General features: G+C 49.1%; 26 non-coding genes across 26 annotated transcripts; all 26 read right to left on the bottom strand.

Moving 5' to 3' along the window:
* Nucleotides 1–3397: 3397 nt before the first annotated feature.
* Nucleotides 3398–3468, bottom strand: trnaa-ggc (transfer RNA alanine (anticodon GGC)). The gene has a single exon. It is a non-coding gene; the product is annotated as a tRNA-Ala (tRNA).
* A 288-nt stretch (nucleotides 3469–3756) lies between these two features.
* trnag-gcc (transfer RNA glycine (anticodon GCC)) lies at nucleotides 3757–3827 on the bottom strand. The gene has a single exon. It is a non-coding gene; the product is annotated as a tRNA-Gly (tRNA).
* A 288-nt stretch (nucleotides 3828–4115) lies between these two features.
* On the bottom strand, nucleotides 4116–4186 carry trnag-gcc (transfer RNA glycine (anticodon GCC)). Its single transcript has one exon. It is a non-coding gene; the product is annotated as a tRNA-Gly (tRNA).
* Nucleotides 4187–4475: 289 nt separating this feature from the next.
* trnag-gcc (transfer RNA glycine (anticodon GCC)) lies at nucleotides 4476–4546 on the bottom strand. Its single transcript has one exon. It is a non-coding gene; the product is annotated as a tRNA-Gly (tRNA).
* Nucleotides 4547–5191: 645 nt separating this feature from the next.
* Nucleotides 5192–5262, bottom strand: trnag-gcc (transfer RNA glycine (anticodon GCC)). Its single transcript has one exon. It is a non-coding gene; the product is annotated as a tRNA-Gly (tRNA).
* Nucleotides 5263–5913: 651 nt separating this feature from the next.
* On the bottom strand, nucleotides 5914–5984 carry trnag-gcc (transfer RNA glycine (anticodon GCC)). Its single transcript has one exon. It is a non-coding gene; the product is annotated as a tRNA-Gly (tRNA).
* Nucleotides 5985–6262: 278 nt separating this feature from the next.
* On the bottom strand, nucleotides 6263–6333 carry trnag-gcc (transfer RNA glycine (anticodon GCC)). The gene has a single exon. It is a non-coding gene; the product is annotated as a tRNA-Gly (tRNA).
* A 641-nt stretch (nucleotides 6334–6974) lies between these two features.
* Nucleotides 6975–7045, bottom strand: trnag-gcc (transfer RNA glycine (anticodon GCC)). Its single transcript has one exon. It is a non-coding gene; the product is annotated as a tRNA-Gly (tRNA).
* Nucleotides 7046–8068: 1023 nt separating this feature from the next.
* trnag-gcc (transfer RNA glycine (anticodon GCC)) lies at nucleotides 8069–8139 on the bottom strand. The gene has a single exon. It is a non-coding gene; the product is annotated as a tRNA-Gly (tRNA).
* Nucleotides 8140–8424: 285 nt separating this feature from the next.
* trnag-gcc (transfer RNA glycine (anticodon GCC)) lies at nucleotides 8425–8495 on the bottom strand. Its single transcript has one exon. It is a non-coding gene; the product is annotated as a tRNA-Gly (tRNA).
* Nucleotides 8496–8784: 289 nt separating this feature from the next.
* Nucleotides 8785–8855, bottom strand: trnag-ccc (transfer RNA glycine (anticodon CCC)). The gene has a single exon. It is a non-coding gene; the product is annotated as a tRNA-Gly (tRNA).
* Nucleotides 8856–9141: 286 nt separating this feature from the next.
* trnag-gcc (transfer RNA glycine (anticodon GCC)) lies at nucleotides 9142–9212 on the bottom strand. The gene has a single exon. It is a non-coding gene; the product is annotated as a tRNA-Gly (tRNA).
* Nucleotides 9213–9854: 642 nt separating this feature from the next.
* On the bottom strand, nucleotides 9855–9925 carry trnag-gcc (transfer RNA glycine (anticodon GCC)). The gene has a single exon. It is a non-coding gene; the product is annotated as a tRNA-Gly (tRNA).
* A 1376-nt stretch (nucleotides 9926–11301) lies between these two features.
* trnag-gcc (transfer RNA glycine (anticodon GCC)) lies at nucleotides 11302–11372 on the bottom strand. Its single transcript has one exon. It is a non-coding gene; the product is annotated as a tRNA-Gly (tRNA).
* Nucleotides 11373–12013: 641 nt separating this feature from the next.
* Nucleotides 12014–12084, bottom strand: trnag-gcc (transfer RNA glycine (anticodon GCC)). Its single transcript has one exon. It is a non-coding gene; the product is annotated as a tRNA-Gly (tRNA).
* Nucleotides 12085–13462: 1378 nt separating this feature from the next.
* trnag-gcc (transfer RNA glycine (anticodon GCC)) lies at nucleotides 13463–13533 on the bottom strand. Its single transcript has one exon. It is a non-coding gene; the product is annotated as a tRNA-Gly (tRNA).
* Nucleotides 13534–13822: 289 nt separating this feature from the next.
* On the bottom strand, nucleotides 13823–13893 carry trnag-ccc (transfer RNA glycine (anticodon CCC)). The gene has a single exon. It is a non-coding gene; the product is annotated as a tRNA-Gly (tRNA).
* Nucleotides 13894–14179: 286 nt separating this feature from the next.
* Nucleotides 14180–14250, bottom strand: trnag-gcc (transfer RNA glycine (anticodon GCC)). Its single transcript has one exon. It is a non-coding gene; the product is annotated as a tRNA-Gly (tRNA).
* Nucleotides 14251–14923: 673 nt separating this feature from the next.
* Nucleotides 14924–14994, bottom strand: trnag-gcc (transfer RNA glycine (anticodon GCC)). The gene has a single exon. It is a non-coding gene; the product is annotated as a tRNA-Gly (tRNA).
* Nucleotides 14995–15283: 289 nt separating this feature from the next.
* Nucleotides 15284–15354, bottom strand: trnag-ccc (transfer RNA glycine (anticodon CCC)). Its single transcript has one exon. It is a non-coding gene; the product is annotated as a tRNA-Gly (tRNA).
* A 289-nt stretch (nucleotides 15355–15643) lies between these two features.
* On the bottom strand, nucleotides 15644–15714 carry trnag-gcc (transfer RNA glycine (anticodon GCC)). The gene has a single exon. It is a non-coding gene; the product is annotated as a tRNA-Gly (tRNA).
* A 645-nt stretch (nucleotides 15715–16359) lies between these two features.
* On the bottom strand, nucleotides 16360–16430 carry trnag-gcc (transfer RNA glycine (anticodon GCC)). Its single transcript has one exon. It is a non-coding gene; the product is annotated as a tRNA-Gly (tRNA).
* Nucleotides 16431–17098: 668 nt separating this feature from the next.
* trnag-gcc (transfer RNA glycine (anticodon GCC)) lies at nucleotides 17099–17169 on the bottom strand. Its single transcript has one exon. It is a non-coding gene; the product is annotated as a tRNA-Gly (tRNA).
* Nucleotides 17170–17458: 289 nt separating this feature from the next.
* Nucleotides 17459–17529, bottom strand: trnag-ccc (transfer RNA glycine (anticodon CCC)). Its single transcript has one exon. It is a non-coding gene; the product is annotated as a tRNA-Gly (tRNA).
* A 998-nt stretch (nucleotides 17530–18527) lies between these two features.
* On the bottom strand, nucleotides 18528–18598 carry trnag-gcc (transfer RNA glycine (anticodon GCC)). Its single transcript has one exon. It is a non-coding gene; the product is annotated as a tRNA-Gly (tRNA).
* A 643-nt stretch (nucleotides 18599–19241) lies between these two features.
* On the bottom strand, nucleotides 19242–19312 carry trnag-gcc (transfer RNA glycine (anticodon GCC)). Its single transcript has one exon. It is a non-coding gene; the product is annotated as a tRNA-Gly (tRNA).
* Nucleotides 19313–20046: the final 734 nt, after the last annotated feature.

Below are 20046 nucleotides of genomic sequence, written 5' to 3'. Positions count from 1 at the left end.
ATGAGCCGCAGTCCTACGTTTCAACTGTGTTGGAGGAGGGAGAAACTGAAAGCAGACAAGGGTGTGGCTCTTGAAGACCACGGTTGCCTGCCTCTATTCTCATGAACTTGGTCGCTATATATCACAACACAGAAGAGTGTCAGAACAAACCCAGTAACACAGAATGAAGTAAGAGGTGACTGTGCATTGGCCAGGAATCAAATCCAGGTCTCCCGCGTGGCAGGCGAGAATTCTACCACTGAACCACCAATGCCTATATTTTTGTTCTCTTGTGTAATTATGTGGACACAGGCAGAAGCCTGTCTGCACAAAAAACTGGAGCTCCTCCTTGAGAAGAACGAGGCGACCTTGGTATTCATGAGCCGCAGTCCTACGTGTCAACTGTGTTGGAGGAGGGAGATACTTAAAGCAGACAAGCGTGTGGCTATCGAGGACCACGGTTGCCTGCCTCTATTCTCATGAACTCGGTCGCTATATATCAAAACACAGAAGAGTGTCAGAACAAACCCAGTAACACAGAATGAAGTAAAAGGTCAATGTGCATTGGCTGGGAATCAAACCCAGGTCTCACGCGTGGCAGGTGAGAATTCTACCACTGAACCACCAATGCCTATACATATGTGCTCTTGTGTAATTATGTGGACATAGGCAGAAGCCTGTCCCTTCACAAAAAACTGGAGCTCCTCCTTGAGAAGAACGAGGCGAACCTGGTATTCATGAGCCACAGTCCTGCGTGTCACCTGTGTTGGGGGAGTGAGAGACTGAAAGCAGACAAGGTTGTGGCTCTCGAGGATCACTCTCATTAACGAACTCTGTCGCTATATATCAAGATACAGAAGAGTGTCAGAACAAACACAGTAACATAGAATGAAGCAAGAGCTGAATGTCCATTGGCCGGGAATCAAATCCAGGTCACCCGCGTGGCAGGCGAGAATTCTACCACTGAAGCACCAATGCCTATGTGCTTGTTCTCTTGTGTAATTATGTGGACATAGGCAGAAGCCTGTCCCTGCAAAAAAAACAAAAAAAACAGTGGAGCTCCTCCTTGAGAAGAAGGAGGAGGAGTCGACCCTGGTATTCATTAGCCGCAGTCCTGCGTGTCACCTGTGTTGGGGGAGGGAGATACTTAAAGCAGACAAGGGTGTGGCTCTCGAGGACCACGGTTGCCTGCCTCTATTCTCATGAACTTGGTTGCTATATATCACAACACAGAAGAGTGTCAGAACAAACCCAGTTACACAGAATGAAGTAAGAGGTGAATGTGCATTGGCCAGGAATCAAATCCAGGTCTCCCGCGTGGCAGGCGAAAAATCTACCACTGAACCACCAATGCCTATATTTTTGTTCTCTTGTGTAATTATGTGGACGAAGGCAGAAGCCTGTCCCTGCACAAAAAACTGGAGATCCTCCTTGAGAAGAACGAGGCGAACCTGGTATTCACGAGCCGCAGTCCTACGTGTCAAGTGTGTTGGAGGAGGGAGATACTTAAAGCAGACAAGCGCGTGGCTCTCGAGGACCACGGTTGCCTGCCTCTCTTCTCATGAACTCGGTCACGATATATCAAAACACAGAAGAGTGTCAGAACAAACCCAGTATCATAGAATGAAGTAAGAGGTCAATGTGCATTGGCCGGGAATCGAACCCAGGTCTCCCACGTGGCAGGCAAGAATTCTACCACTGAAACACCAATGCCTATATTGTTCTGCTCTTGTCTAATTATGTGGACACAGGCAGAAGCCTGTCCCTGAAAAAAAAAAGTGGAGCTACTCCTTGAGAAGAACGAGGCGACCCTGGTATTCATGAGCCGCAGTCCCCCGTGTCAACTGTGTTGGAGGAGGGAGATACTTAAAGCAGACAAGCGTGTGGCTCTCGGGGACCACGGTTGCCTGCCTCTATTCTCATGAATTCGGTCGCGATATGTCAAAAGATAGAAGAGTGTCAGAACAAACCCAGTAACATAGAATGAAGTAAGAGGTCAATGGCCGGGAATCGAACCCAGGTATCCCACGTGGCAGGCGAGAATTCTACCAATGAACCACCAATGCCTATATTTTTATGTTCTTGCGTAATTATGTGGACACAGGCAGAAGCCTGTCCCTGCGCACAAAACTGGAGCTCCTCCTTGAGAAGAACGAGGCGACCCTGGTATTCATGAGCCGCAGTCCTCCGTGTCAACTGTGTTGGAGGAGGGAGATACTTAAAGCAGACAAGCATGTGGCTCTCGAGGACCACGGTTTCCTGCCTGTATTCTCATGAACTCGGTCGCTATATATCAAAACACAGAAGAGTGGCAGAACAAACCCAGTAACACAGAATGAAGTAATAGGTGAAAGTGCATTGGCCAGGAATCGAACCCAGGTCTCCCGCGTGGCAAGCGAGAATTGTACCACTGAACCACCAATGCCTACGTTCTTGTTCTCGTGTGTAATTATGTGGACATAGGCAGAAGCCTGTCCCTGCACAAAAAATTGGAGCTCCTCCTTGAGAAGAACGAGGCGACCCTGGTATTCATGAGCCGCAGTCCTGCGTGTCACCTGTGTTGAGGGAGTGAGATAGTGAAAGCAGACAAGGGTGTGGCTCTCGAGGATCACGGTTGCCTGCCTCTCTTCTCATTAACTCTGTCGCAATAGATCAAGACACAGAAGAGTGTCAGAACAAACGCAGTAACACAGAATGAAGTAAGAGGTCGATGTGCATTGGCTGGGAAACGAACCCAGGTCTCCCGCGTGGCAGGCGAGAATTCTACCACTGAAACACTAATGCCTATATTTTTCTGCTCTTGTGTAATTATGTGGACACAGGCAGAAGCCTGTCCCTGCAAAAAAACAGGGGAGATCCTCCTTGAGAACAAGGAGGCGACCCTGGTATTCATGAGCCGCAGTCCTGCGTGTCAACTGTGTTGGAGGAGGGAGATACTTTAAGCAGACAAGCGTGTGGCTCTCGGGGACCACGGTTGCCTGCCTCTATTCTCATGAATTCAGTCGCGATATATCAAAAGATAGAAGAGTGTCAGAACAAACCCAGTAACATAGAATGAAGTAAGAGGTCAATGGCCGGGAATCGAACCCAGGTATCCCGCGTGGCAGGCGAGAATTCTACCAATGAACCACCAATGCCTATATTTTTGTGTTCTTGTGTAATTATGTGGACACATGCAGAAGCCTGTCCCTGCGCACAAAACTGGAGCTCCTCCTTGAGAAGAACGAGGCGACCCTGGTATTCATGAGCCGCAGTCCTACGTGTCAACTGTGTTGGAGGAGGGAGATAATTAAAGCAGACAAGCGTGTGGCTATCGAGGACCACGGTTGCCTGCCTATATTCTCATGAACTCTGTCGCTATATATCAAAACACAGAAAAAGTGTCAGAACAAACCCAGAATGAAGTAGGAGGTCAATGTGCATTGGCCGGGAATCAAACCCAGGTCTCCCGCGTGCCAGGCGAGAATTCTACCACTGAACCACCAATGCCTATACATATGTGCTCTTGTGTAATTATGTGGACATAGGCAGAAGCCTGTCCCTGCACAAAAAACTGGAGCTCCTCCTTGAGAAGAACGAGGCGACCCTGGTATTCATGAGCCGCAGTCCTACGTGTCAACTGTGTTGGAGGAGGGAGATACTTCAAGCAGACAAGGGTGTGGCTCTTGAAGACCACGGTTGCCTGCCTCTATTCTCATGAACTTGGTCGCTATATATCACAACACAGAAGAGTGTCAGAACAAACCCAGTAACACAGAATGAAGTAAGAGGTGAAAGTGCATTGGCTGGGAATCGGACCCAGGTCTCCCGCGTGGCAGGCGAGAATTCTACCACTGAACCACCAATGCCTATATTTTTGTTCTCTTGTGTAATTATGTGGACGAAGGCAGAAGCCTGTCCCTGCACAAAAAACTGGAGATCCTCCTTGAGAAGAACGAGGCGAACCTGGTATTCACGAGCCGCAGTCCTCCGTGTCAACTGTGTTGGAGGAGGGAGATACTTAAAGCAGACAATCGTGTGGCTCTCGAGGACCACGGTTGCCTGCCTCTTATCTCATGAACTCGGTCACAAAATATCACAACACAGCAAAGTGTCAGAACAAACCCAGTATCATAGAATGAAGTAAGAGATCAATGTGCATTGGCCGGGATTCGAAACCTGGCCTCCCGCGTGGCAGGCGAGAATTCTACCACTGAACCACCAATGCCTATATTTTTGTGCTCTTGTGTAATTATGTGGACACAGGTTGAAGCCTGTCCCTGCAAAAAAAAAATGGAGCTCCGACTTGAGAAGAACGAGGCGACCCTGGTATTCATGAGCCGCAGTCCCCCGTGTCAACTGTGTTGGAGGAGGGAGATACTTAAAGCAGACAAGCGTGTGGCTCTCGAGGACCACGGTTGCCTGCCCCTAATCTCATGAACTCGGTCACAAAATATCACAACACAGGAAAGGGTCAGAACAAACCCAGTATCATAGAATGAAGCAAGAGATCAATGTGCATTGGCTGGGAATCAAAGCCAGGTCTCCCGCGTGGCAGGCGAGAATTCTACCACTGAACCACCAATGCCTATATTTTTGTCCTCTTGTGTAATTATGTGGACACAGGCAGAAGCCTGCCCCTGCAAAAAAACAGTGGAGCTTCTCCTTGAGAAGAAGGAGGCGACCCTGGTATTCATGAGCCGCACTCCTGCGTGTCACCTGTGTTGGGGGAGTGAGATACTGAAAGCAGACAAGTGTGTGGCTCTCGAGGATCACAGTTGCTTGCCTCTCATTCATGAACTCTTTCGCTATATATCAAGACACAGAAGAGCGTCAGAACAAACCCAGTAACATAGAATGAAGTAAGAGGTGAACATGCATTGCCCGGGAATCGAACCCGGGCCTCCCACATGGCAGGCGAGAATTCTACCACTGAACCACCAATTCCTATCTTTTTGTTCTCTTGTGTAAATATGTGGACACAGGCAGAAGCCTGTCTGCACAAAAAACTGGAGCTCCTCCTTGAGAAGAACGAGGCGATCCTGGTATTCATGAGCCGCAGTCCTGCGTGTCACCTGTGTTGGGGGAGTGAGATACTTAAAGCAGACAAGGGTGTGGCTCTCGAGGATCACGGTTGCCTGCCTCTCTTCTCATTAACTCTGTCGCAATAGATCAAGACACAGAAGAGTGTCAGAACAAACGCAGTAACACAGAATGAAGTAAGAGGTCGATGTGCATTGGCCGGGAATCGAACCCAGGTCTCCCGCGTGGCAGGCGAGAATTCTACCACTGAAACACCAATGCCTATGTTTTTCTGCTCTTGTGTAATTATGTGGACACAGGCAGAAGCCTGTCCCTGCAAAAAAAAACGGGGGAGCTCCTCCTTGAGAACAAGGAGGCGACCCTGGTATTCATGAGCCGCAGTCCTGCGTGTCAACTGTGTTGGAGGAGGGAGATACTTAAAGCTGACAAGCGTGTGGCTCTCGAGGACCACGGTTGCCTGCCTCTATTCTCATGAAGTCGGTCGCTATATATCAAAACACAGAAGAGTGGCAGAACAAACCCAGTAACACAGAATGAAGTAAGAGGTCAATATGTATTGGCCAGGAATCGAACCCAGGTCTCCCGCGTGGCAAGCGAGAATTCTACCACTGAACCACCAATGGCTACGTTTTTGTAATCTTGTGTAATTATGTGGACACAGGCAGAAGCCTGTCCCTGCAAAAAAAACAGTGGAGCTTCTCCTTGAGAAGAAGGAGGCGACCCCGGTATTCATGAGCCGCACTCCTGCGCGTCACCTGTGTTGGGGGAGTGAGATACTGAAAGCAGACAAGGGTGTGGCTCTCGAGGATCACAGTTGCTTGCCTCTCATTCATGAACTCTGTCGCTATATATCAAGACACAGAAGAGCGTCAGAACAAACCCAGTAACATAGAATGAAGTAAGAGGTGAAAATGCATTGGCCGGGAAACGAACCCGGGCCTCCCACATGGCAGGCGAGAATTCTACCACTGAACCACCAATGCCTATATGTTTGTTCTTTTGTGTAATTATGTGTACACAGGCAGAAGCCTGTCTGCACAAAAAACTGGAGCTTCTCCTTGAGAAGAACGAGGCGACCCTGGTTTTCATGAGCCGCAGTCCTACGTGTCAACTGTGTTGGAGGAGGGAGATAATTAAAGCAGACAAGCGTGTGGCTATCGAGGACCACGGTTGCCTGCCTATATTCTCATGAACTCGGTCGCTATATATCAAAACACAGAAAAGTTTCAGAACAAATCCAGAATGAAGTAAGAGGTCGATGTGCATTGCCTGGGAATCTAACCCAGGTCTCCCGCGTGGCAGGCGAGAATTCTACCACTGAACCACCAATGCCTATATTTGCATTCTCTTGTGTAATTATGTGGACAATGGCAGAAGCCTGTCCCTGCAAAAAAAACAGTGGAGCTCCTCCTTGAGAAGAACGAGGCGACCCTGGTATTCATGAGCCGCAGTCCTGCGTGTCACCTGTGTTGAGGGAGTGAGATACTGAAAGTCGACAAGGGTGTGGCACTCGAGGACCACGGTTGCCTGCCTCTATTCTCATGAACTCGGTCGCTATATATCAAAACACAGAAGAGTGGCAGAACAAACCCAGTACGAAGTAAGAGGTGAAAGTGCATTGGCCAGGAATCGAACCCAGGACTCCCGCTTGGCAAGCTAGAATTGTACCACTGAACCACCAATGCCTATGTTCTTGTTCTCGTGTGTAATTATGTGGACATAGGCAGAAGCCTGTCCCTGCACAAAAAACTGGAGCTCCTCCTTGAGAAGAACGAGGCGACCCTGGTATTCATGAGCCGCAGTCCTCCGTGTCAACTGTGTTGGAGGAGGGAGATACTTAAAGCAGACAAACGTGTGGCTCTCGAGGACCACGGTTGCCTGCCTCTCTTCTCATTAACTCTGTCGCAATAGATCAAGACACAGAAGAGTGTCAGAACAAACCCAGTAACACAGAATGAAGTAAGAGTTCGATGTGCATTGGCCGGGAATCGAACCCAGGACCCCCGCGTGGCAGGCGAGAATTCTACCACTGAAACACCAATGCCTATATTTTTCTGCTCTTGTCTAATTATGTGGACACAGGCAGAAGCCTGTCCCTGAAAAAAACACAGGGGAGCTCCTCCTTGAGAACAAGGAGGCGACCCTGGTATTCATGAGCCGCAGTCCTGCGTGTCAACTGTGTTGGAGGAGGGAGATACTTTAAGCAGACAAGCATGTGGCTCTCGGGGACCACGGTTGCCTGCCTCTATTCTCATGAATTCGGTCACGATATATCAAAAGTTAGAAGAGTCTCAGAACAAACCCAGTAACATAGAATGAAGTAAGAGGTCAATGGCCGGGAATCAAACCCAGGTATCCCGCGTGGCAGACGAGAATTCTACCAATGAACCACGAATGCCTATATTTTTGTGTTCTTGTGTAATTATGTGGACACAGGCAGAAGCCTGTCCCTGCGCACAAAACTGGAGCTCCTCCTTGAGAAGAACGAGGCGACCCTGGTATTCATGAGCCGCAGTCCTACGTGTCAACTGTGTTGGAGGAGGGAGATAATTAAAGCAGACAAGCGTGTGGCTATCGAGGACCACGGTTGCCTACCTATATTCTCATGAACTCTGTCGCTATATATCAAAACACAGAAGAGTGACAGAACAAACCCAGTAAAACAGAATGAAGTAAGAGGTCGATGTGCATTGGCCGGGAATCAAACCCAGGTCTCCCGCGGGGTAAGCGAGAATTCTACCACTGAAACACCAATGCCTATGTACTTGTTCTCTTGTGTAATTATGTGGACATAGGCAGAAACCTGTCCCTGCAAAAAAAAAAAAAAAAAAAAACCCAGTGGAGCTCCTCCTTGAGAAGAAGGAGGAGGAGTCGACCCTGGTATTCATTAGCCGCAGTCCTGCGTGTCACCTGTGTTGGGGGAGGGAGATACTTAAAGCAGACAAGTGTGTGGCTCTCGAGGACACGGTTGCCTGCCTCTATTCTCATGAAATCGGTCGCGATATATCAAAACACAGAAGAGTGTCAGAACAAACCCAGTAACACAGAATGAAGTAAGAGGTGAAAGTGCATTGGCTGGGAATCAAGCCCAGGTCTCCCGCGTGGCAGGCGAAAATTCTACCACTGAACCACCAATGCCTATATTTTTGTGCTCTTGTGTAATTATGTGGACAAAGGTTGAAGCCTGTCCCTGCGCACAAAACTGGAGCTCCTCCTTAAGAATGAGGCGACCCTGGTATTCATTAGCCGCAGTCCTCCGTGTCAACTGTGTTGGAGGAGGGAGATACTTAAAGCAGACAAGCGTGTGGCTCTCGAGTACCACGGTTGTCTGCCTCTAATCTCATGAACTCGGTCACAAATTATCACAACACAGAAAAGTGTCAGAACAAACCCAGTATCATGGAATGCAGTAAGAGATCAATGTGCATTGGCCGGGAATCGAACCCGGGACTCGCGCGTGGCAGGCGAGAATTCTACCACTGAACCACCAATGCCTATATTTTTGTGCTCTTGTGTAATTATGTGGACACAGGCAGAAGCCTGTCCCTGCAAAAAAACAGTGGAGCTTCTCCTTGAGAAGAAGGAGGCGACCCTGGTATTCATGAGCCGCACTCCTGCGTTATCACCTGTGTTGGGGGAGTGAGATACTGAAAGCAGACAAGGGTGTGGCTCTCGAGGATCACAGGTGCTTGCCTCTCATTCATGAACTCTGTCGCTATATATCAAGACACAGAAGAGCGTCAGAACAAAACCAGTAACTTAGAATGAAGTAAGGGGCGAACATGCATTGGCCGGGAATCGAACCCGGGCCTCCCACGTGGGAGGTGAGAATTCTACCACTGAACCACCAATGCCTATATGTTTGCTCTCTTGTGTAATTATGTGGACCCAGGCAGAAGCCTGTCTGCACAAAAAACTGGAGCTCCTCCTTGAGAAGAACGAGGCGACCCTGGTGTTCATGAGCCGCAGTCCTCCGTGTCAACTGTGTTGGAGGAGGGAGATACTTAAAGCAGACAAGCGTGTGGCTCTCGAGGACCACGGTTGCCTGCCCCTAATCTCATGAACTCGGTCACAAAATATCACAACACAGGAAAGGGTCAGAACAAACCCAGTAACATAGAATGAAGCAAGAGATCAATATGCATTGGCTGGGAATCTAACCCAAGTCTCCCGCGTGGCAGGCGAGAATTCTACCACTGAACCACCAATGCCTATATTTTCATTCTCTTGTGTAATTATGTGGACAATGGCAGAAGCCTGTCCCTGCAAAAAAAAACAGTGGAGCTCCTCCTTGAGAAGAACGATGCGACCCTGGTATTAATGAGCCGCAGTCCTGCGTGTCACCTGTGTTGAGGGAGTGAGATACTGAAAGTAGACAAGGGTGTGGCTCTCGAGGACCACGGTTGCCTGCCTCTATTCTCATGAACTCGGTCGCTATATATCAAAACACAGAAGAGTGGCAGAACAAACCCAGAACGAAGTAAGAGGTGAAAGTGCATTGGCCAGGTATCGAACCCAGGTCTCCCGCGTGGCAAGCGAGAATTGTACCACTGAACCACCAATGCCTATGTTATTGTTCTCGTGTGTAATTATGTGGACATAGGCAGAAGCCTGTCCCTGCACAAAAAACTGGAGCTCCTCCTTGAGAAGAACGAGGCGACCCTGGTATTCATGAGCCGCAGTCCTCCGTGTCAACTGTGTTGGAGGAGGGAGATACTTAAAGCAGACAAACGTGTGGCTCTCGAGGACCACGGTTGCCTGCCTCTCTTCTCATTAACTCTGTCGCAATAGATCAAGACACAGAAGAGTGTCAGAACAAACCCAGTAACACAGAATGAAGTAAGAGGTCGATGTGCATTGGCCGGGAATCGAACCCTGGTCTCCCGCGTGGCAGGCGAGAATTCTACCACTGAAACACCAATGCCTATATTTTTCTGCTCTTGTCTAATTATGTGGACACAGGCAGAAGCCTGTCCCTGAAAAAAACCAGGGGAGCTCCTCCTTGAGAACAAGGAGGCGACCCTGGTATTCATGAGCCGCAGTCCTGCGTGTCAACTGTGTTGGAGGAGGGAGATACTTTAAGCAGACAAGCATGTGGCACTCGGGGACGACGGTTGCCTGCCTCTATTCTCATGAATTCGGTCACGATATATCAAAAGATAGAAGAGTCTCAGAACAAACCCAGTAACATAGAATGAAGTAAGAGGGCAATGGCCAGGAATCAAACCCAGGTATCCCGCGTGGCAGACGAGAATTCTACCAATGAACCACGAATGCCTATATTTTTGTGTTCTTGTGTAATTATGTGGACACAGGTAGAAGCCTGTCCCTGCGCACAAAACGAGCTCCTCCTTGAGAAGAACGAGGCGACCCTGGTATTCATGAGCCGCAGTCCTCCGTGTCAACTGTGTTGGAGGAGGGAGATAATTAAAGCAGACAAGCGTGTGGCTATCGAGGACCACGGTTGCCTGCCTATATTCTCATGAACTCTGTCGCTATATATCAAAACACAGAAGAGTGACAGAACAAACCCAGTAAAACAGAATGAAGTAAGAGGTCGATGTGCATTGGCCGGGAATCAAACCCAGGTCTCCCGCGGGGTAAGCGAGAATTCTACCACTGAAACACCAATGCCTATGTTCTTGTTCGCTTGTGTAATTATGTGTACATAGGCAGAAACCTGTCCCTGCAAAAAAAAAAAAAAAAAAAAACCCAGTGGAGCTCCTCCTTGAGAAGAAGGAGGAGGAGTCGACCCTGGTATTCATTAGCCGCAGTCCTGCGTGTCACCTGTGTTGGGGGAGGGAGATACTTAAAGCAGACAAGTGTGTGGCTCTCGAGGACACGGTTGCCTGCCTCTATTCTCATGAAATCGGTCGCGATATATCAAAACACAGAAGAGTGTCAGAACAAACCCAGTAACACAGAATGAAGTAAGAGGTGAAAGTGCATTGGTTGGGAATCAAGCCCAGGTCTCCCGCGTGGCAGGCGAAAATTCTACCACTGAACCACCAATGCCTATATTTTTGTGCTCTTGTGTAATTATGTGGACACAGGTTGAAGCCTGTCCCTGCGCACAAAACTGGAGCTCCTCCTTAAGAACGAGGCGACCCTGGTATTCATTAGCCGCAGTCCTCCGTGTCAACTGTGTTGGAGGAGGGAGATACTTAAAGCAGACAAGCGTGTGGCTCTCGAGTACCACGGTTGCCTGCCTCTAATCTCATGAACTCGGTCACAAAATATCACAACACAGAAAAGTGGCAGAACAAACCCAGTAACATAGAATGAAGTAAGAGGCGAACATGCATTGGCCGGGAATCTAACCCGGGCCTCCCGCGTGGCAGGCGAGAATTCTACCACTGAACCACCAATGCCTAAATTTTCATTCTCTTGTGTAATTATGTGGACAATGGCAGAAGCCTGTCCCTGCAAAAAAAACAGTGGAGCTCCTCCTTGAGAAGAACGAGGCGACCCTGGTATTCATGAGCCGCAGTCCTGCGTGTCACCTGTGTTGAGGGAGTGAGATACTGAAAGTCGACAAGGGTGTGGCACTCGAGGACCACGGTTGCCTGCCTCTATTCTCATGAACTCGGTCGCTATATATCAAAACACAGAAGAGTGGCAGAACAAACCCAGTACGAAGTAAGAGGTGAAAGTGCATTGGCCAGGAATCGAACCCAGGTCTCCCGCGTGGCAAGGGAGAATTGTACCACTGAACCACCAATGCCTATATTCTTGTTCTCGTGTGTAATTATGTGGACATAGTCAGAAGCCTGTCCCTGCACAAAAAACTGGAGCTCCTCCTTGAGAAGAACGAGGCGACCCTGGTATTCATGAGCCGCAGTCCTCCGTGTCAACTGTGTTGGAGGAGGGAGATACTTAAAGCAGACAAACGTGTGGCTCTCGAGGACCACGGTTGCCTGCCTCTCTTCTCATTAACTCTGTCGCAATAGATCAAGACACAGAAGAGTGGCAGAACAAACCCAGTAACACAGAATGAAGCAAGAGGTCGATGTGCATTGGCCGGGAATCGAACCCAGGTCTCCCGCGTGGCAGGCGAGAATTCTACCACTGAAACACCAATGCCTATGTTTTTCTGCTCTTGTCTAATTATGTGGACACAGGCAGAAGCCTGTCCCTGAAAAAAAAACAGGGGAGCTCCTCCTTGAGAACAAGGAGGCGACCCTGGTATTCATGAGCCGCAGTCCTGCGTGTCAACTGTGTTGGAGGAGGGAGATACTTTAAGCAGACAAGCATGTGGCTCTCGGGGACCACGGTTGCCTGCCTCTATTCTCATGAATTCGGTCGCGATATATCAAAAGATAGAAGAGTCTCAGAACAAACCCAGTAACATAGAATGAAGTAAGAGGTCAATGGCCGGGAATCAAACCCAGGTATCCCGCGTGGCAGGCGAGAATTCTACCAATGAACCACCAATGCCTATATTTTTGTGTTCTTGTGTAATTATGTGGACACAGGCAGAAGCCTGTCCCTGCGCACAAAACGAGCTCCTCCTTGAGAAGAACGAGGCGACCCTGGTATACATGAGCCGCAGTCCTACGTGTCAACTGTGTTGGAGGAGGGAGATAATTAAAGCAGACAAGCGTGTGGCTATCGAGGACCACGGTTGCCTGCCTATATTCTCATGAACTCTGTCGCTATATATCAAAACACAGAAGAGTGACAGAACAAACCCAGTAAAACAGAATGAAGTAAGAGGTCGATGTGCATTGGCCGGGAATCAAACCCAGGTCTCCCGCGGGGTAAGCGAGAATTCTACCACTGAAACACCAATGCCTATGTTCTTGTTCTCTTGTGTAATTATGTGGACATAGGCAGAAACCTGTCCCTGCAAAAAAAAAAAACCAAAAAAAACCCAGTGGAGCTCCTCCTTGAGAAGAAGGAGGAGGAGTCGACCCTGGTATTCATTAGCCGCAGTCCTGCGTGTCACCTGTGTTGGGGGAGGGAGATACTTAAAGCAGACAAGTGTGTGGCTCTCGAGGACACGGTTGCCTGCCTCTATTCTCATGAAATCGGTCGCGATATATCAAAACACAGAAGAGTGTCAGAACAAACCCAGTAACACAGAATGAAGTAAGAGGTGAAAGTGCATTGGCTGGGAATCAAGCCTAGGTCTCCCGCGTGGCAGGCGAAAATTCTACCACTGAACCACCAATGCCTATAAATTTGTGCTCTTGTGTAATTATGTGGACACAGGTTGAAGCCTGTCCCTGCGCACAAAACTGGAGCTCCTCCTTAAGAACGAGGCGACCCTGGTATTCATTAGCCGCAGTCCTCCGTGTCAACTGTGTTGGAGGAGGGAGATACTTAAAGCAGACAAGCGTGTGGCTCTCGAGTACCACGGTTGCCTGCCTCTAATCTCATGAACTCGGTCACAAAATATCACAACACAGAAAAGTGTCAGAACAAACCCAGTATCATGGAATGCAGTAAGAGATCAATGTGCATTGGCCGGGAATCGAACCCGGGCCTCCCGCGTGGCAGGCGAGAATTCTACCACTGAACCACCAATGTCTACATTTTTGTGCTCTTGTGTAATTATGTGGACACAGGCAGGAGCCTGTCCCTGCAAAAAAACAGTAGAGCTTCTCCTTGAGAAGAAGGAGGCGACCCTGGTATTCATGAGCCGCAGTCCTGCGTTATCACCTGTGTTGGGGGAGTGAGATACTGAAAGCAGACAAGGGTGTGGCTCTCGAGGATCACAGTTGATTGCCTCTCATTCATGAACTCTGTCGCTATATATCAAGACACAGAAGAGCGTCAGAACAAACCCAGTAACATAGAATGAAGTAAGAGGCGAACATGCATTGGCCGGGAATCGAACCCGGGCCTCCCACGTGGGAGGTGAGAATTCTACCACTGAACCACCAATGCCTATATATTAGCTCTCTTGTGTAATTATGTGAACCCAGGCAGAAGCCTGTCTGCACAAAAAACTGGAGCTCCTCCTTGAGAAGAACGAGGCGACCCTGGTGTTCATGAGCCGCAGTCCTCCGTGTCAACTGTGTTGGACGAGGGAGATACTTAAAGCAGACAAGCGTGTGGCTCTCGAGGACCACGGTTGCCTGCCCCTAATCTCATGAACTCGGTCACAAAATATCACAACACAGGAAAGGGTCAGAACAAACCCAGTATCATAGAATGAAGCAAGAGATCAATGTGCATTGGCTGGGAATCTAACCCAGGTCTCCCGCGTGGCAGGCGAGAATTCTACCACTGAACCACCAATGCCTATATTTTCATTCTCTTGTGTAATTATGTGGACCCAGGCAGAAGCCTGTCTCTGCAAAAAAAAACAGTGGAGCTCCTCCTTGAGAAGAACGAGGCGACCCTGGTATTCATGAGCCGCAGTCCTACGTGTCAACTGTGTTGGAGGAGGGAGATAATTAAAGCAGACAAGCGTGTGGCTATCGAGGACCACGGTTGCCTGCCTATATTCTCATGAACTCTGTCGCTATATATCAAAACACAGAAGAGTGACAGAACAAACCCAGTAAAACAGAATGAAGTAAGAGGTCGATGTGCATTGGCCGGGAATCAAACCCAGGTCTCCCGCGGGGAAAGCGAGAATTCTACCACTGAAACACCAATGCCTTTGTTCTTGTTCTCTTGTGTAATTATGTGGACATGGGCAGAAACCTGTCCCTGCAAAAAAAAAAAAAAAAAAAAACCCAGTGGAGCTCCTCCTTGAGAAGAAGGAGGAGGAGTCGACCCTGGTATTCATTAGCCGCAGTCCTGCGTGTCAACTGTGTTGGGGGAGGGAGATACTTAAAGCAGACAAGTGTGTGGCTCTCGAGTACCACGGTTGCCTGCCTCTAATCTCATGAACTCGGTCACAAAATATCACAACACAGAAAAGTGGCAGAACAAGCCCAGTATCATGGAATGCAGTAAGAGATCAATCTGCATTGGCCGGGAATCGAACCCGGGCCTCCCGCGTGGCAGGCAAGAATTCTACCACTGAACCACCAATGCCTATATTTTTGTGCTCTTGTGTAATTATGTGGACACAGGCAGAAGCCTGTCCCTGCAAAAAAACAGTGGAGCTTCTCCTTGAGAAGAAGGAGGCGACCCTGGTATTCATGAGCCGCACTCCTGCGTTATCACCTGTGTTGGGGGAGTGAGATACTGAAAGCAGACAAGGGTGTGGCTCTCGAGGATCACAGTTGCTTGCCTCTCATTCATGAACTCTGTCGCTATATATCAAGACACAGAAGAGCGTCAGAACAAACCCAGTAACATAGAATGAAGTAAGAGGCGAACATGCATTGGCCGGGAATCGAACCCGGGCCTCCCACGTGGGAGGTGAGAATTCTACCACTGAACCACCAATGCCTATATTTTTGCTCTCTTGTGTAATTATGTGGACCCAGGCAGAAGCCTGTCCCTGCAAAAAAACAGTGGAGCTTCTCCTTGAGAAGAAGGAGGCGACCCTGGTATTCATGAGCCGCACTCCTGCGTTAACACCTGTGTTGGGGGAGTGAGATACTGAAAGCAGACAAGGGTGTGGCTCTCGAGGATCACAGTTGCTTGCCTCTCATTCATGAACTCTGTCGCTATATATCAAGACACAGAAGAGCGTCAGAACAAACCCAGTAACATAGAAGGAAGTAAGAGGTGAACATGCATTGGCCGGGAATCGAACCCGGGCCTCCCACGTGGCAGGTGAGAATTCTACCACTGAACCACCAATGCCTATATTTTTGCTCTCTTGTGTAATTATGTGGACCCAGGCAGAAGCCTGTCTGCACAAAAAACTGGAGCTCCTCCTTGAGAAGAACGAGGCGACCCTGGTATTCATGAGACGCAGTCCTCCGTGTCAACTGTGTTGGAGGAGGGAGATACTTAAAGCAGACAAGCGTGTGGCTCTCGAGGACCACGGTTGCCTGCCCCTAATCTCATGAACTCGGTCACAAAATATCACAACACAGGAAAGGGTCAGAACAAACCCAGTATCATAGAATGAAGCAAGAGATCAATGTGCATTGGCCCGGAATCGAACCCGGGCCTCCCGCGTGGCAGCCGAGAATTCTACCACTGAACCACCAATGCCTATATTTTTGTGCTCTTGTGTAATTATGTGGACACAGGCAGAAGCCTGTCCCTGCGCACAAAACTGGAGCTCCTTCTTGAGAAGAACGAGGCGACCCTGGTATTCATGAGCCGCAGTCCTGCCTGTCACCTGTGTTGAGGGAGTGAGATACTGAAAGTAGACAAGGGTGTGGCTCTCGAGGACCACGGTTGCCTGCCTCTATTCTCATGAACTCGGTCGCTATATATCAAAACACAGAAGAGTGGCAGAACAAACCCAGTAACACAGAATGAAGTAAGAGGTAGATGTGCATTGGCCGGGAATCGAACCCAGGTCTCCCGCGTGGCAGGCGAGAATTCTACCACTGAAACACCAATGCCTATGTACTTGTACTCTTGTGTAATTATGTGGACATAGGCAGAAACCTGTCCCTGCAAAAAAAAAAAAAAAAAAAAAAAACCAGTGGAGCTCCTTCTTGAGAAGAAGGAGGAGGAGTCGACCCTGGTATTCATTAGCCGCAGTCCTGCGTGTCACCTGTGTTGGGGGAGGGAGATACTTAAAGCAGACAAGTGTGTGGCTCTCGAGGACACGGTTGCCTGCCTCTATTCTCATGAAATCGGTCGCGATATATCAAAACACAGAAGAGTGTCAGAACAAACCCAGTAACACAGAATGAAGTAAGAGGTGAAAGTGCATTGCCTGGGAATCAAGCCCAGGTCTCCCGCGTGGCAGGCGAAAATTCTACCACTGAACCACCAATGCCTATATTTTTGTGCTCTTGTGTAATTATGTGGACACAGGTTGAAGCCTGTCCCTGCGCACAAAACTGGAGCTCCTCCTTAAGAACGAGGCGACCCTGGTAGTCATTAGCCGCAGTCCTCCGTGTCAACTGTGTTGGAGGAGGGAGATACTTAAAGCAGACAAGCGTGTGGCTCTCGAGTACCACGGTTGCCTGCCTCTAATCTCATGAACTCGGTCACAAAATATCACAACACAGAAAAGTGTCAGAACAAACCCAGTATCATGGAATGCAGTAAGAGATCAATGTGCATTGGCCGGGAATCGAACCCGGGCCTCCTGCGTGGCAGGCGAGAATTCTACCACTGAACCACCAGTGCCTACAGTTTTGTGCTCTTGTGTAATTATGTGGACACAGGCAGAAGCCTGTCCCTACAAAAAAACAGTGGAGCTTCTCCTTGAGAAGAAGGAGGCGACCCTGGTATTCATGAGCCGCACTCCTGCGTTATCACCTGTGTTGGGGGAGTGAGATACTGAAAGCAGACAAGGGTGTGGCTCTCGAGGATCACAGTTGCTTGCCTCTCATTCATGAACTCTGTCGCTATATATAAAGACACAGAAGAGAGTCAGAACAAACCCAGTAACATAGAATGAAGTAAGAGGCAAACATGCATTGGCCGGGAATCGAACCCGGGCCTCCCACGTGGGAGGTGAGAATTCTACCACTGAACCACCAATGCCTATATTTTTGCTCTCTTGTGTAATTATGTGGAACCAGGCAGAAGCCTGTCTGCACAAAAAACTGGAGCTCCTCCTTGAGAAGAACGAGGCGACCCTGGTGTTCATGAGCCGCAGTCCTCCGTGTCAACTGTGTTGGAGGAGGGAGATACTTAAAGCAGACAAGCGTGTGGCTCTCGAGGACCACGGTTGCCTGCCCCTAATCTCATGAACTCGGTCACAAAATATCACAACACAGGAAAAGGTGAGAACAAACCCAGTATCATAGAATGAAGCAAGAGATCAATGTGCATTGGCTGGGAATCTAACCGAGGTCTCCCGCGTGGCAGGCGAGAATTCTACCACTGAACCACCAATGCCTATGTTTTCATTCTCTTGTGTAATTATGTGGACAATGGCAGAAGCCTGTCCCTGCAAAAAAAACAGTGGAGCTCCTCCTTGAGAAGAACGAGGCGACCCTGGTATTCATGAGCCGCAGTCCTGCGTGTCAACTGTGTTGAGGGAGTGAGATACTGAAAGTCGACAAGGGTGTGGCACTCGAGGACCACGGTTGCCTGCCTCTATTCTCATGAACTCGGTCGCTATATATCAAAACACAGAAGAGTGGCAGAACAAACCCAGTACGAAGTAAGAGGTGAAAGCGCATTGGCCAGGAATCGAACCCAGGTCTCCCGCGTGGCAAGCGAGAATTGTACCACTGAACCACCAATGCCTATTTTCTTATTCTCGTGTGTAATTATGTGGACATAGGCAGAAGCCTGTCCCTGCACAAAAAACTGGAGCTCCTCCTTGAGAAGAACGAGGCGACCCTGGTATTCATGAGCCGCAGTCCTCCGTGTCAACTGTGTTGGAGGAGGGAGATACTTAAAGCAGACAAACGTGTGGCTCTCGAGGACCACGGTTGCCTGCCTCTCTTCTCATTAACTCTGTCGCAATAGATCAAGACACAGAAGAGTGTCAGAGCAAACCCAGTAACACAGAATGAAGTAAGAGGTCGATGTGCATTGGCCGGGAATCGAACCCAGGTCTCCCGCGTGGCAGGCGAGAATTCTACCACTGAACCACCAATACCTATATTTTCATTCTCTTGTGTAATTATGTGGACCCAGGCAGAAGCCTGTCTCTGCAAAAAAAAAACAGTGGAGCTCCTCCTTGAGAAGAACGAGGCGACCCTGGTATTCATGTGCCGCAGTCCTGCGTGTCACCTGTGTTGAGGGAGTGAGATACTGAAAGTAGACAAGGGTGTGGCTCTCGAGGACCACGGTTGCCTGCCTCTATTCTCTTGAACTCGGTCGCTATATATCAAAACACAGAAGAGTGGCAGAACAAACCCAGAACGAAGTAAGAGGTGAAAGTGCATTGGCCAGGAATCGAACCCAGATCTCCCGCGTGGCAAGCGAGAATTGTACCACTGAACCACCAATGCCTATGTTCTTATTCTCGTGTGTAATTATGTGGACATAGGCAGAAGCCTGTCCCTGCACAAAAAACTGGAGCTCCTCCTTGAGAAGAACGAGGCGACCCTGGTATTCATGAGCCGCAGTCCTCCGTGTCAACTGTGTTGGAGGAGGGAGATACTTAAAGCAGACAAACGTGTGGCTCTCGAGGACCACGGTTGCCTGCCTCTCTTCTCATTAACTCTGTCGCAATAGATCAAGACACAGAAGAGTGTCAGAGCAAACCCAGTAACACAGAATGAAGTAAGAGGTCGATGTGCATTGGCCGGGAATCGAACCCAGGTCTCCCACGTGGCAGGCGAGAATTCTACCACTGAACCACCAATACCTATATTTTCATTCTCTTGTGTAATTATGTGGACCCAGGCAGAAGCCTGTCTCTGCAAAAAAAAAACAGTGGAGCTCCTCCTTGAGAAGAACGAGGCGACCCTGGTATTCATGTGCCGCAGTCCTGCGTGTCACCTGTGTTGAGGGAGTGAGATACTGAAAGTAGACAAGGGTGTGGCTCTCGAGGACCACGGTTGCCTGCCTCTATTCTCTTGAACTCGGTCGCTATATATCAAAACACAGAAGAGTGGCAGAACAAACCCAGAACGAAGTAAGAGGTGAAAGTGCATTGGCCAGGAATCGAACCCAGATCTCCCGCGTGGCAAGCGAGAATTGTACCACTGAACCACCAATGCCTATGTTCTTGTTCTCGTGTGTAATTATGTGGACATAGGCAGAAGCCTGTCCCTGCACAAAAAACTGGAGCTCCTCCTTGAGAAGAACGAGGCGACCCTGGTATTCATGATCCGCAGTCCTCCGTGTCAACTGTGTTGGAGGAGGGAGATACTTAAAGCAGACAAACGTGTGGCTCTCGAGGACCACGGTTGCCTGCCTCTCTTCTCATTAACTCTGTCGCAATAGAACAAGACACAGAAGAGTGTCAGAACAAACCCAGTAACACAGAATGAAGTAAGAGGTCGATGTGCATCGGCCGGGAATCGAACCCAGGTCTCCCGCGTGGCAGGCGAAAATTCTACCACTGAAACACCAATGCCTATATTTTTCTGCTCTTGT

Source organism: Festucalex cinctus, chromosome 10 (genome assembly GCF_051991245.1).
Source record: "Festucalex cinctus isolate MCC-2025b chromosome 10, RoL_Fcin_1.0, whole genome shotgun sequence".
NCBI classification, from domain to species: domain Eukaryota; kingdom Metazoa; phylum Chordata; class Actinopteri; order Syngnathiformes; family Syngnathidae; genus Festucalex; species Festucalex cinctus.
This window is presented reverse-complemented; position numbering and strand designations above follow the sequence as displayed.